The following is a 12,844-nucleotide window of genomic DNA, read 5'->3' on the forward strand; positions in this document are numbered from 1 at the left end:
CAAAAAGTCCAAACTACTTAGAGTATGATGTGTTTTATTTAAAAATTATAAATAAGAAAATCAGTAAAAATAATGTCTAAGTTTCCAAGAAAATACTCAGGTATGTGAGCTGCTAGGTTTTACGACTTGTTTTGGAATGAGAGAAACATTTTATCGTAAGAACTTCTTAAATGTGAATAAGAATTGTCATACATGAGGGGCATTACGATGAGCTCTAAGTCAGAGTCATGTCAGGAACCATGATGGCAGGAAGGTTCTCCCTGGGTGCCCATTCTGATTGGTTGAAGTGGGATGCCAATAACAATGTGTTGATGAGTATGAAGCTACATTCAGGTTTAGGAGAACAATATTAATAATACCTATCATTTATTTAGCACTGCCTACATGCAAAATACTACTTTAGCAGTTTGTATTATTTAATTAGCTCATTAACTACTATAAGATGGTGTAGTGACTCACGCCTATAATCCCAGCACTTTGGGAGGCCAAAGTGGGTGGACTGTTTGAGGCCAGGAGTTCGAGACCAGCCTGGCCAACATGGCAAAACCCCATTTTTACTAAAAAATTATAAAAATTAGCTGGGCATGGTGGTGCACACATGTAATCCAAGCTACTGGGGAGGCTGAGGCAGGAGAATCTCCTGAACCCAGAGGAGGAGGTTGCAATGAGCCAATAGTACCACTGAACTCCAGCCTGGGCAACAGAGTAAGACTCTGCCTCAAAAACAAACAAGCGAAAACAACCATAAGAGACAAATATAGTAGTCCCCCTTTATCTGTGGTTTTGCTTTCCACGGTTTCAGTTACCCTAGGTATAGCAAAATAAGACATTTTGAGAGAAAGACCACATTGACATAACTTCTTATTTTTGTGTATTGTTATAATTGTTCTATCTTATTATTGTTGTTAATCTTTTGCTGTACCTAATATAAAAATTAAACTTTATCACAGGTGTGTATGTGTAGGGAAAAAAAAGTCATATACATATATAGGATTTGGTACTATCCAGGGTTTCAGGCATCCACTGGGGTTTGTGGAACATATCCCCTAAGATAAGGAGGGACCACTTTACTTGTATTGCCATTATTTCCATTTTACAGGTGAGATAACTTTGTGAACCATTTATCCAGTATCTTCCAAGGGCCAAATTGTCTGGGTTTACACAGCTGGAGGAGCTGGGATTTCAACCCATACCATATAGCCCTAGATTCTACTCATAATCACTGTAACAGAGTTGAATAGTATGATTGATTATCTGCCATATGTACAGGAGGAGGGAGGAATGGCATATCATGCATTTGCAAGTTTTCAATTCTGATCTTTGCCCTATCTTTCAATCATCATTTTTCCTCCTTCTCCTGTTAAACCCAGTTAAATTACACTACTTTCTCTTTCCAAATGTTCTATGCTCTTAAGCTTTCATATGGGCTGTTCTCTAGGCCCAGAACACGCTTTCTTTTGCCGTTTGCTGGCGTCTTAGTCCATTTGGGCTGCTATAACAAAGTGCCATAAGCTGGATGGTTTATAAGCAACAGAAATTTATTTTCATAGGTCAAGAGGCTGGAGATCAGGGTACCAGCATGGACAAGTTCTGGTGAGGGCCTTCTTCTGGATGACAGTCTGCTGACTTTGTATTGTATCTTCACGTGGCAGAGAGCAGAAGCAAGTCTTTGGAGACTTTAAAAAGGGCATTAATCCTATTCATGAGGACTCTACCGTTACAACCTCATCTAATCCTAATTACGTCCCAAAGGTCCCGCCTCCCAACAGCATTCCACTGGGGATGGGAGGTTTCAATACATGAATTTTGGGAAGAAACAGTCCGTAACAGCTGGTTAACTCCTACAACTCTGGAATTCAGTTCACGTATAATTTCTTGCAGAAAGCTTTCCCTGATTTCATCAGTCAGAATTAGTACTCCATCTCCACGCGATCTTACAGTGTTATGCGCCTCACTTGTAACATAAAACTTTTTATTTTGAATTGTGATAGCTTACTTCTTTTAAAATGAGCTAAAAAACAAGGCTGATGTAGTGTGTTGATTGAATGAATGAAACCTGAATCCTCACCTCACCTCTGCTCCAGACTGCTGTTTTCTGAGGCTTACTTGCTTTCCATGTCCTTTGTAATTGTAAGACACAGGTTTTGAACGACAGGTGATTTCTAGTTTTCCTTGGCTTTTTCTTATATCAGTTTGGAATGTCCAAATATTTTATTCAGTAAGACTTTTGCCCATTTACACTTGTATTGCCTATTACATGCATGAAATAGTGTTCCTTCCATAAACCATTATCTCTCCTTGGTGAGTAAGCTTGCTAATTATGAAATCTCCATTTAAAAAAAAATCAGCTGTTGAGAGGGGCACATGGGGTCTTCAACTGTATGTATAATGCTTGATTTCTTAAGTTGGGGGAGGTACAGAGGGGTATATGTTATCTATACATATTTTAAGTTTAAATTGTTTTGTCAAAATATAAAAGTGAGTCTTTATATTCTTAACATTCGTTATAGAGAATATAAAGAAAACTAAGTTTTCTACAAAAATGCCTTGTGGTTGGGTTAAATCTGTACACAGTCACAGAAAAGGGATAAAGTATCAGTTATTAAAACACAGATACATAGATACAAAATGTTATCCTGGCAGGATTTATATGACAGATGGAGACTAGAACCTTAGGTAATCTATGGGTCTTCATGAATGAAATCAATTAAGTTTAGAGAAGCTATTTATTGTCTGAGAGATAAAAAGGTAATTAGCAATTAGAAAGCAGTCTATGGGGGTTCTGGTTATAATACAGCAATGGGTGGATTTCTGGGACTTGGCAAAATGGTGGATGGCTTATATCTTATCTTTTTCTTTCTTTTCAAATATACCTAAATCTCTTGCTGAGCAATTTCTGGACTAAGGGGTAGGAAACCTGCTTTGAGCTAACTCATATCAGGTTAGTAATATATCCACTTCCTGAGACAGGAAAATTAGGTTATATATATGAGGGAAGTAGACCGAAAAACAGAGAATGAATGACAGCCTGGATTTTTTTTTTTTTCAAATTTATATCCTCAAGCGAGAGTCTTTGTTTCTTGTTGCTTCTTTCTGTAATGATGACACCCACAAAGAGAAAAATAAATGCTTTTTTTCCTACTTAAAAATTTATGTTACTCCTACTAGTTAAGTAGCAGTGAAAACTGTCCTTGTTTTACTCAATAGATAAAGCAAGTTTACAAGGTGAGAAAAATTTCTCCGCCATTTGAATGCTGTGAAATATATTTTTAAAAGTGTCACAGAAGGAGGGAAGCTAGTTTGCAGGCTCACACATTGGGCTTCCATATTTCTGGTGTCACAAATAAAGTCACTTTTGAGTAAGATAGCTGCTGTTGGTAGAATGTTCTGAGGGGTATCACTAATTTAGTTAAAATCTAAGTAGATCATATTCCAGTACATTGAATATCACTCCATAAAAAAGCTCTGTGCAACAGTTTTCCAAGGTGCAGGCACTAATCACTTTTAAAAAGTAATAGAATGTGGTAAAACGCCAGGAAAGAGAATTGGAAATCCTTGGAATATTTGAAATAGACTCACCTAGGTGATGGGTTGCTAGGTGCAGCAAACCACTATGGTACACGTTTACCTTTGTAACAAACCTGCGCATCCTGCACATGTACCCTGGCACTTAAAATAAAAAATAAAAATAAATGCTCAAATGGAAATTGTTTTAGTTAAGAAGGGCATAAAATAAGTAAAGCTATCACCAGAGAGTTTATCAGTTTGGCATGGTTAACAAAAGGCAATACATTCTTTTGGAAATATTTAGTTCATCAATTGAAATTAAACCTAGTTGTGCACCTAACTTTTCATTTTATCCCATTGACTAGTCTTTGGAGTATTTGTTACCTATGAATTATTTTTGGCCTTTAAAAATCAGTTCTCAAAAATTATGTGGAAACTTTCTTCTGTTTAGAGAGTGTGTATGTCATTAGTGATGTGTGTTGCAGAGTTTAGTTTTCCCTGTTAACAAATGAGTCTATCGATCTAGCAGCTTCTGCAAGTGTTCTCAAGCATGGCTGGACATCAAATTGCCAGTGAAACTTTTTAAACCTATAGCTGTCCAAGCCCCACTTCTCATCCCAATCAGAATCTCCAGGCACAGGGCCCCACAATCTTTTACCGTCTAACCAGGCTCGAGAAGCCAGAGAAGTCCAAGACACACTGACAAAGGTGAAGTTTTCTCTAAGAGATAGTTTGATCACCTTGATAAATAGCGAGAAAGAAAAGCTAAAGCAGGGTTATACCACCTGGTTTGAAGAGATGAGAGATGAAGGTTTTGGAGAGTTCAGCACTTAAGAATCTTGAACCACGGTGGTACACTATTGGGTAATAAGAGCTTGGCTATGCTGAACGACAAAGGTTCTAGCTGACCAGTCCGAAAACACTGAGTCTTTAGGTCAAATTTGAGAGAAGATGACAGAGCCAGTGGGAGTCCTAACTTCTTGACTCTGGAATTACTGACAGAAGAATATTTGGACAGTTTTTAAGATCCCCAAAGCATATTATTTTACAACCTCTTTAGCTTATGCTTGAATTTGTGCTGTGACCGTTAGCTGCCTGGATGTTTACCACACATGCTTCTTTCTGAGCTAGCCTGTGTAGTTCTACAACAGACTGTTACATTTTGAGAAGCAGGGACCACTTATAACACTTCTCTGGCCAAGAGTCTGGCACCGCGCCACTCAGACATACACACCCAACCCTTTAGGATTAACGTAGACACAGTGTTCTCTTCCATGGCCATTCCGTCTCCACTTCCGGCTCCACACTCCAGTCACCAAGTTGGCATGATTGCTGCTCCATAGCCCAAGGGTGGGTAATGTGGGGGGGGGGGAGGGGGGATTAAACACACCTTCCGTCAGCTGATGCCCAAACTGTAAGCATAACCAGGACAACCCAAGTAGCCAGTCACAGGAATGCTTCTCATCAGTGGAAGGACAAGAAAGGTGCAACTTTCAAATTACTTGGAACTGGGGCTACAGCCATTACTTTCGGACAGGTGCAATTCAAAGCGTGATCCTCCGACCAAGAACATCGTCATCGCCACCTAGGAGCTTATTAGAAATGCAGGATCTCAGGTCCCCATCCCAGACTTTCTGGATCAAAATCCGCATTTTAACAAGATAGTCAAGTGATTCTTATTTATATTATAATTTGAGAAGTCAATTGATCTGGTAATTGATCAACTGACTGCCACTCAGCCCCCCAAAACAGAGACTCAACCCTTTATGCCACCTCACACCCGCTCCGCTAGGTAGCAACCGAACCCCCAGGGATATCGGAGCGGGCGCTGCCGAGGGCAATTTGGTGATTGGCTGGTCTCACCACGTGACTGGAGCTGAGCCTTCTGTGCGACCGGATTGGCTGTTGCAGACGCTGACGGACAAGGCCGGGGCGGGCTAGAGCCCAGTCTGAGAGGCGCGCGCGGGGGCCCGAGGGGCTAAGGCGCGAGTGCGCGAGAGCGCGTGCGCGAGTGGTGGGGCTTTCTCCTGAGCCGTCGGAGGGAGCCGGAGCGCTTCTCCCGAGGTAAGCGGCGCTGCGGGCGGCCCCCAGTCCCTCCCATGCTGGGTCCCGGCAAGCGGGTTAGGCAGGGCTGGGCGGGGCGCGGGGAGGTGTGGGGTCAGCTTGCCCCGGGAGCCCAGCTTCGGGGAGGATGCAGTCCCAGTTGCCTTGGTTTCCCTTTTTCTATCCTCTCAGGCACCTTCCCATCCTCCCCACTGCGGTGACGGGTCTGCCCGAGGGTAGTTGCCCACCGGGCAGCCCTGCCTCCGCCTTTGTTTCCCGCCCGGAGGGTTGCTGGCATGAACCCCCTCCCCAGGTGGAGGGTGCGGGTGATGGGGCGCGGGCGTCAGGGGCGCTGGACCTGGATTGGGGCCGAGGAGGAGGCGGCTTTAATGCAGGGGGACTTGTCACATGGGAGAACGAAGAAGAAATGTAGTGTCACTTTGGCCAGCCCGTGGGACTCGAACTAATCCCGCGGCCGCGAGCGAAACCGAATTTCTAGCGCAGCTGTGCGAAGAGCCCTCCTGCCTAGGTGCGGGCGGCCTCGCCGGGAACGGAACCCCCGTGCTGCCCGGGAGGTTGCTCTGCCCGCTGGACCTGGCGGTTTTCACCCCAGAGTTTCAGCGAAATTGAACGCTTTGAGCCTGCTGGAGGAATCCAGAGATTCGTTCAGAGGCTATTTTTTTTTCTTTTTTTTTTCTAAGCAGTTGGGCACCGGTGGAGCCGGTCTAAATGAGAGGCTACAAAAAGGAATTTCAGATACAGCGTAACTGATGACTGGTAAATGGTGAGGAGGGAAATGCCTGCAGTGAACTGCAGACCAGACCATCACACTGAGATTCTTCCTTAAGAAGATAAGGTTTTTTTCAGAGGAAGAGTTGTAGTTTCTGTAAACAGGTTTTCCTGGGGGTGCCCAGGAGGGTAATTACTTATTTTCAGCATGTTACTGGGTTGTGGGGAGAGGGAAGGCAGGGTCTAAACTACACCTACTCAGACCTCCTTAATTCTTTGAAAAGTGTGTGCTTGATGAAGACCATTTGGCTGCCAAAAGAGGTTTGTATGGGAGTCCGGGGGAGATGGATTGTTGCCTTTAAATCATACTTTAAAAAGGGGAAGGTGTGTCCAGGAACTTAAGAGCAGGTTGAGCTGTGCAAGGTATTCCCTGCCTCTCCTCCATTTTCCCAGACAGCTCATAGGCAAACATAAAAAGTCCCTTCAATTTTCCACGGGTTAACTTCTTGATTTGTTGAATACACCTGGTAATCGACTCCGTAAGAAATGGTTCAACTAACTCATTATGAAGATATTACTGTGTTCTGGAGTTTCCATGTAATTCATTCAGATCTCTTTCTGGTATGAGATGGGCAAGGGTCTCACTACCTTGTCCCTTGGGGACATCCTGATACCTTCAAAGCCCTTTATAGCTCTTAACATTTCCTGTACAACATCATGTTTCTTTAGGAAACGACCTGATTTCAAACCTCTAAAACACACCCCATGCCTGTGAAATGTCTACACTTGCTAATAAATCAGTTTACTAGGCAAGATAAATATTTTTTTTAAGAGGAAACACCTAAATTTGTTAAGGGGATCAAATTCAGGTTTATCAGCCACAGCAAATCAACTTTTGTCGGTTTTCTGAGATGAATGAAAGTAAAAGAACAAGTTGTTGCAAAGCTCATTCAGAATATCACAAATGACCCTAGTAAAGTGAAATATAGGTTATCACCTGATAGACTGTCACACAAACCAAATTAGTGGGAATAATTTAAAACGTTATCAGAGTTTTCTTTTTTTTTTTTAGAGACAAAGTCTCACTCTGTCACCCAGGCTGGAGTGCAGTGGTGCGATCTCGGCTCACTGTAACCTCTACCTCCTGGATTCGAACGATTCTCCTGCCTCAGCCTCCCGAGTAGCTGCGATTACAGGTGTGCGGCACCATGCCCTGCTAATTTTTGTATTTTTTAGTAAAGACTGGGTTTCAACAGATTGGCCAGGTTGGTCTCGAACTCCTGACCTCGTGATCCACCTACCTCAGCCTCTAAGAGTGCTAGGATTACAGGAGTGAGCCACCATGCCCGGCCAGAGATTTTTTTTTTTTTAAGTGGCATGGAGTAGAGGGGAGAAAAGAATGCTGAGGGTAAGGTAGGTGGCATAGTATGCACTTCTATTTTCAGAGGAAAGAAACTCATCTTTGTTCCATAAACCACAGAGGGTATGCATTGTTTGTTTGGCCTGTGGAAGGGAGGCAGGGATTTTGAAAAGGTTGGGAAACACTGATTAGGTTATGCAGGGGATAACAAAAAGATTGACAGGCTTAGTCCATCTAGCAACATACTTCAGTGACCTATAGGACAAGGTTTTATTCTCTGATTCAATAAAAGCCCACTAGTGTTGCTTTCAAAGCAACAACAAAATCTTTTCCTTTCTGTCGTTTCTGTCCCCTGGGTCAGGGACGGGAAGGACAGAGAGTGAATGAGAGAGATTAGAGTCCGACCTGCATGCCTAAGCAGTAGTGTCCTTTGAGGAGGATCTGTGTCACGTTGTGTAAGTATAAGAGCCTTCATATTGAGAGGGATCTGAGCACCTTCCTTAGGACAGATACTGTAAGATACAGCTGGCTAACAGTGCCACAGGTGGGGGCACTGGGTGAGATCATCTCATAGGGAAGCATTGGGGAAAGAGGAGAGCCAGGAAATGTTTAATTCAGTAGGGCTCTGCTGCCTGCTTTTGGATCCTTGAGGAGGCATTTCAAGGCAGAGCTGCCTCATTGGCTAGCCTGGCTGGCTTTATGTGGCTTCCAGAGGACCTACCATTCACACGATGAAAGCTCCTGTGGTAGTTACGTGTCTCAGGTTGTAAGCATCAGTTATGCTTGTAATGTGCTTGAGAAAAGAAGGGCTCTCAAAGACCTAAATCTAGGCTGCCGTTCCTTCAGGTTCTTGGCTGGTGTCACCCCCAAGGCTCCCGGAAACCAAGTTGTGCCCTCCTTACCAGTAGATGGCACTGCTGCCTCTGGGAATTCCTGGAGGAGCTGAACTATGGAGCTGGCAAATCAGCAGTGTGTGTAGCCTCTAGTCAGAAAATTTTGAAAGGCTATGTCAGCCCTCAAACAAAATCTCAAAGAAAATAGTTCTGAAAGCCATAACTGTTTACATAAGGTAGGAATAATGTGTGTCATGGGGATTGAGGAATGGCTGTGATTACACTGACTGTACTTGCATGTTTCTGAAGGGAAAAGGCAGAGAGTAAACTGACAAGCATCATAGCATAGGCTTTAAATGCACCCAGCATACATATCGTTGGTTAGTTAAACATAATAATCACGATTTCATGAAAGTTTCCAACAACTTCATCGTTTCTAATTACTTGCATGTGAAACTAGTCTACACACATGGATGGGACTATGGAAATGTACATGTGAATTTTAAACCTGAACAGTAGCTGGTAAGTGCATGCTCTGAAGATAGCAGTGAGAGTATCAGTAAAAATAATGCTGATAAAGTAGTCACTGTATTTCAGGGCTGTCCACAGAAGATAGGTCAAAATAATTCTTAATTCATTTCTTCTAAAACTTGAAAATTCCTAACAGATGTTTTTAGATTTTCTTAGTTAATGCTGACCTTTCAATATTACATTAGCAGCCCCAAACTTGTGCTTTGGTTTTAATGATGTTATTAGTCAGGGTTAATTCATCCATCCACCTATTTTGAAATAACTGTTCTTTGTTCTCTAGCTGTTGTTTACTGTTCTTTGAGATGGGAAGGTTATAGTGTGTAATGAGGGCCCCAGCTTTGACTCTGCCTGAGGTATAGGACACTGCTTCTAGGTGCCATTACCCCAGTCACCTGCTGCTTTATGTGGCTCCCATCCTATGGCTTAGGTTATCTGAGGTTTCTTTCTCTCTCTCCAAGTGAACTGATGAGCTTATCTTTACTACCAATGCTGAATACTAAAATCCTGCTTGTGCTAGATAGCAGTAGGCCCAACAGTCCATTAATGCCACTTTATTATGTGACTAAAAATCAATCTATTCACCTTTCTGAACCTTACTTTTCTCACTTGTTCACTGAGATTGATGAGATAGTGGATGTCTCTTAAAATCTCTTCCAAGTCTAAAGTTCTATGGTTAGGTGATTCTCATAAGGTATTTCTGAAGACTCTAAAAATTATTTAGAAAATATATTCATACTGTGAGCTTAGGGCAAAAAGACGTCTTGCTAATGTTTCTTTCCAGAGAAATGGTTGTGCATTATGTTAGGATCCTAACTGTTCAGAGTAGGAAGAAACCCTTGAAGATTATTTAACTTAACCTTCTCAGTTTATAGAGAGTTCAATTCAGAGATGAGTGACTTGACTAAGGTAACAGAGCTAGTTAGTGGCAGAGAACTAGTTAGAGGACTAGGATGCAAGCCCAGGACTCAATATAGTTTTCCCTTCTCCAATGCTGCTTTATTTCATCTGCCATCAGGCCACAGAATATGCTGTGTCTACAAGGCTGGGGCCAAGAAAATTTTCTGAGTAATTCCTTAATGTAGGGCTTTAAAGCAACAGCATGAATAGCTTTGAGTTTTGGCAGAAATTCAAGGTCAGGCTTCTCTTTGCAGCGCATTCTTTTCTTCACTGATTGATTGTGAGCAGGATTTTTTACTGCGCATCTTTAGGCTTTAAAACTTTTCTGCATATGCTGTTTCTTGTAAGGAAAAACTTTCATCATCCTAGAAGAATCATTCCTCAATCAGATGTTCTTAAGTTGGGTTCATGGACTCCCCAGCATCTCTCTGGATAGGAGAATCTTTCGTATAATTCACTTCCTTTGTAATCTTATGTATTTTATCTTATACATTTCACACATAATTCTGAGAAGGGGGTCCTTAGGCTTCAAGAGACTACAAAAGAGGTCTGTGACACACACACAAAAAATAGGGTAAGAATTCTGAGTTCTTGTCTGAGGAGCTGAAAAACATTAGGGTGGAAGAGTGTTAGGGGTAAGGTATGGGGTAAACTTATTGAAGTTTGTAGGAACATTTTTACCTTTTAACAAATTGCTCACTAAATGATGCTAATAGCATTTTACCCATCTTAATAATGTATATGTGAGTATTGATTTCCATTTATCATTCCTTCCTCAATAAGTACTCTCTCCTAATTTTAACAAAGCACTTTCAAATTCATGTTGCTTTATTGACAATGACACCCATACTAAGAGGTTTCCTTCTCCCCAATCTGACTTGATTTCCAGATGTTCAGTTCCTTTCTAATTCATGACTTGGAGTTTTTGACTTCTGAGGTACGACACCTCATGTTCAACTCTAGGCTCCTAGGACCCACCATGATCCCAGAGATGCAAAATAATTTACATGCTAGGAATTTTAAAAACTCTTTAGGTTCCTTTATTTGTACCCGGGGTTTACCACAGAAATTGCTGCTCCTCCTCGTCTAATCATTTTCCTTTTCTATTTGCAATCCCAAATTCTCTCTTTTCCTAATTGTTTCCGAATAGGAGTGACTGGGAGTTTGTATAAATTGGAAATAAAAATCCTTGTTTAAAAATGCAAAATTTTTGAATTTTGAAAAACATTTGCTTGAAAATCTCTTGCTTTGTGTCTTGTGACACCTTGCCTGCTTTTGGTACCATAGTGACCTATGTTGGTGAATTCACCTGCTGGCACCTTTTTGGCTATGTATCTTTTTGGCCAAAGTAATATTTGTTCTTGCTTTAGTAGAAGAATAAAAATTACCTTTCCTTCTTTAGAAGGTGATAATTGGGTTTATGTAATAACCTAATTATGTTATGTAATGTCAAATTTCTGCATTCTAATCTCAGTATATTGCTGAGTTATTGTGAGATTTTGGGGGCATGGTTGATTTCTCTGAGCTTGTTTCCTTGTTTGGAAAATAAGGGGAGAGAGTAGTGACTACTTTAATTGTTTCCTGTTCCAAAATCCTGTGACTCTAAGAAATTGTACCTGGTACCCAGACTAAACATATCCTAAAAAATGCTGCCTAGGGGCTGGGCATGGTGGCTCACGCCTGTAATCCCAGCACTTTGGGAGGCCAAGGCTGGCGGATCACGAGGTCAGGAGATCGAGACCATCCTGGCTAATATGGTAAAACTCCATCTCCGCTAAAAATACAAAAAATTAGCTGGGTGTGGTGGCGGGCGCCTGTAGTCCCAGCTACTTGGGAGGCTGAGGCAGGAGAATGGCGTAAACCCAGGAGGCGGAGCTTGCAGTGAGCCGAGATCACGCCGCTGCACTCCAGCCTGGGTGATAGAGCGAGACTCCGTCTCAAAAAAAAAAAAAAAAATGCTGCCTAATTGGGTATTTATTTATAATCAATTAGTGCCAGGATAATAGTTCTTTATATCTGCAAATCATTTTATGGTTTTCAAAAATATTCTCTAATCCTTTATCTATTTTCTACTCAAAATGCCAAAGGACAGCAGCATGAGTATTATGTGGGAGCTGGTTAGAAATACAGAATCTCGGGCTTCACCCATGACCTACTAAATCCGAACCTGCGTTTTATCAAGATGCCTAGAGGATGCACATGCACCTTAAATTCCAAGAAGTTGGTGGCTCGTGCCTGTACAACTGGTGCTTTGGGAGGCTGAGGCAGGGGGATTGCTTGAGGCCAGGAGTCTGAGACCACCCTGGATAACATAGTGAGACTCCATCACTATATACATTTAAGAAGCGATTAGCTGGGCATGGTGGCACATTTCTATAGCTCTAACTACCCAGGAGGCTGAGGTGTGAGGAACACTGGAGCTGAGGAGTTTAAGGCTGCAGTGAGCTGTCATCACACAGTGTACTCTAGCCTGGGCAACAGAGTGAGACCCTATCTCTTAAAAAAAAATTCTGAAGTGCTGCTTTGTTTCATTTCAAGTCTTTTTTTTTTTTTTTTTTTTTTTTTGAGACGGAATCTCACTCTGTCGCCCAGGCTAAAGTGCAGTGGTGCGATCTCAGCTCACCGCAAGCTCTGCCTCCTGGGTTCACATCATTCTCCTGCCTCAGCCTCCCAAATAGCTGGAACTACAGGCACCCGCCACCATGCCTGGCTAATTTTTTGTATTTTTTAATAGAGATGGGGTTTCACCTTGTTAGCCAGGATGGTCTTGATCTCCTGACCTCATGATCTGCCCACCTCGGACTCCCAAAGTGCTGGGATTACAGGCGTGAGCCCCCGTGCCCGGCCGATTTTGAGTCTATGAGAGAGGAACAGTATTTTACAGCTGAGGAAACTGAGACTCAGAGTAGTTAAGTAACTAAGTCGAGGTTACTGTGCTAGTGTC

At 42.3% G+C, this 12,844-nt stretch overlaps 1 protein-coding gene across 8 annotated transcripts in view; it reads left to right on the forward strand.

Moving 5' to 3' along the window:
* Nucleotides 1–5,514: 5,514 nt before the first annotated feature.
* Nucleotides 5,515–12,844, forward strand: part of TMEM108 (transmembrane protein 108) — a 337,530-nt gene continuing 330,200 nt past the window's right edge. For 6 of the 8 annotated variants that reach the window (XM_065539910.1, XM_065539917.1, XM_005545784.4 and 3 more), the window contains exon 1: nucleotides 5,515–5,571. The gene's annotated coding sequence lies outside the window, so the exon portion shown is untranslated. Of the gene's footprint in view, nucleotides 5,572–7,351; nucleotides 7,476–12,844 lie in introns of all 8 variants that reach the window. The other 2 variants (XM_065539909.1, XM_065539911.1) reach the window with 1 other exon arrangement.

Source organism: Macaca fascicularis, chromosome 2 (genome assembly GCF_037993035.2).
Source record: "Macaca fascicularis isolate 582-1 chromosome 2, T2T-MFA8v1.1".
Taxonomy (NCBI): Eukaryota; Metazoa; Chordata; class Mammalia; order Primates; family Cercopithecidae; genus Macaca; species Macaca fascicularis.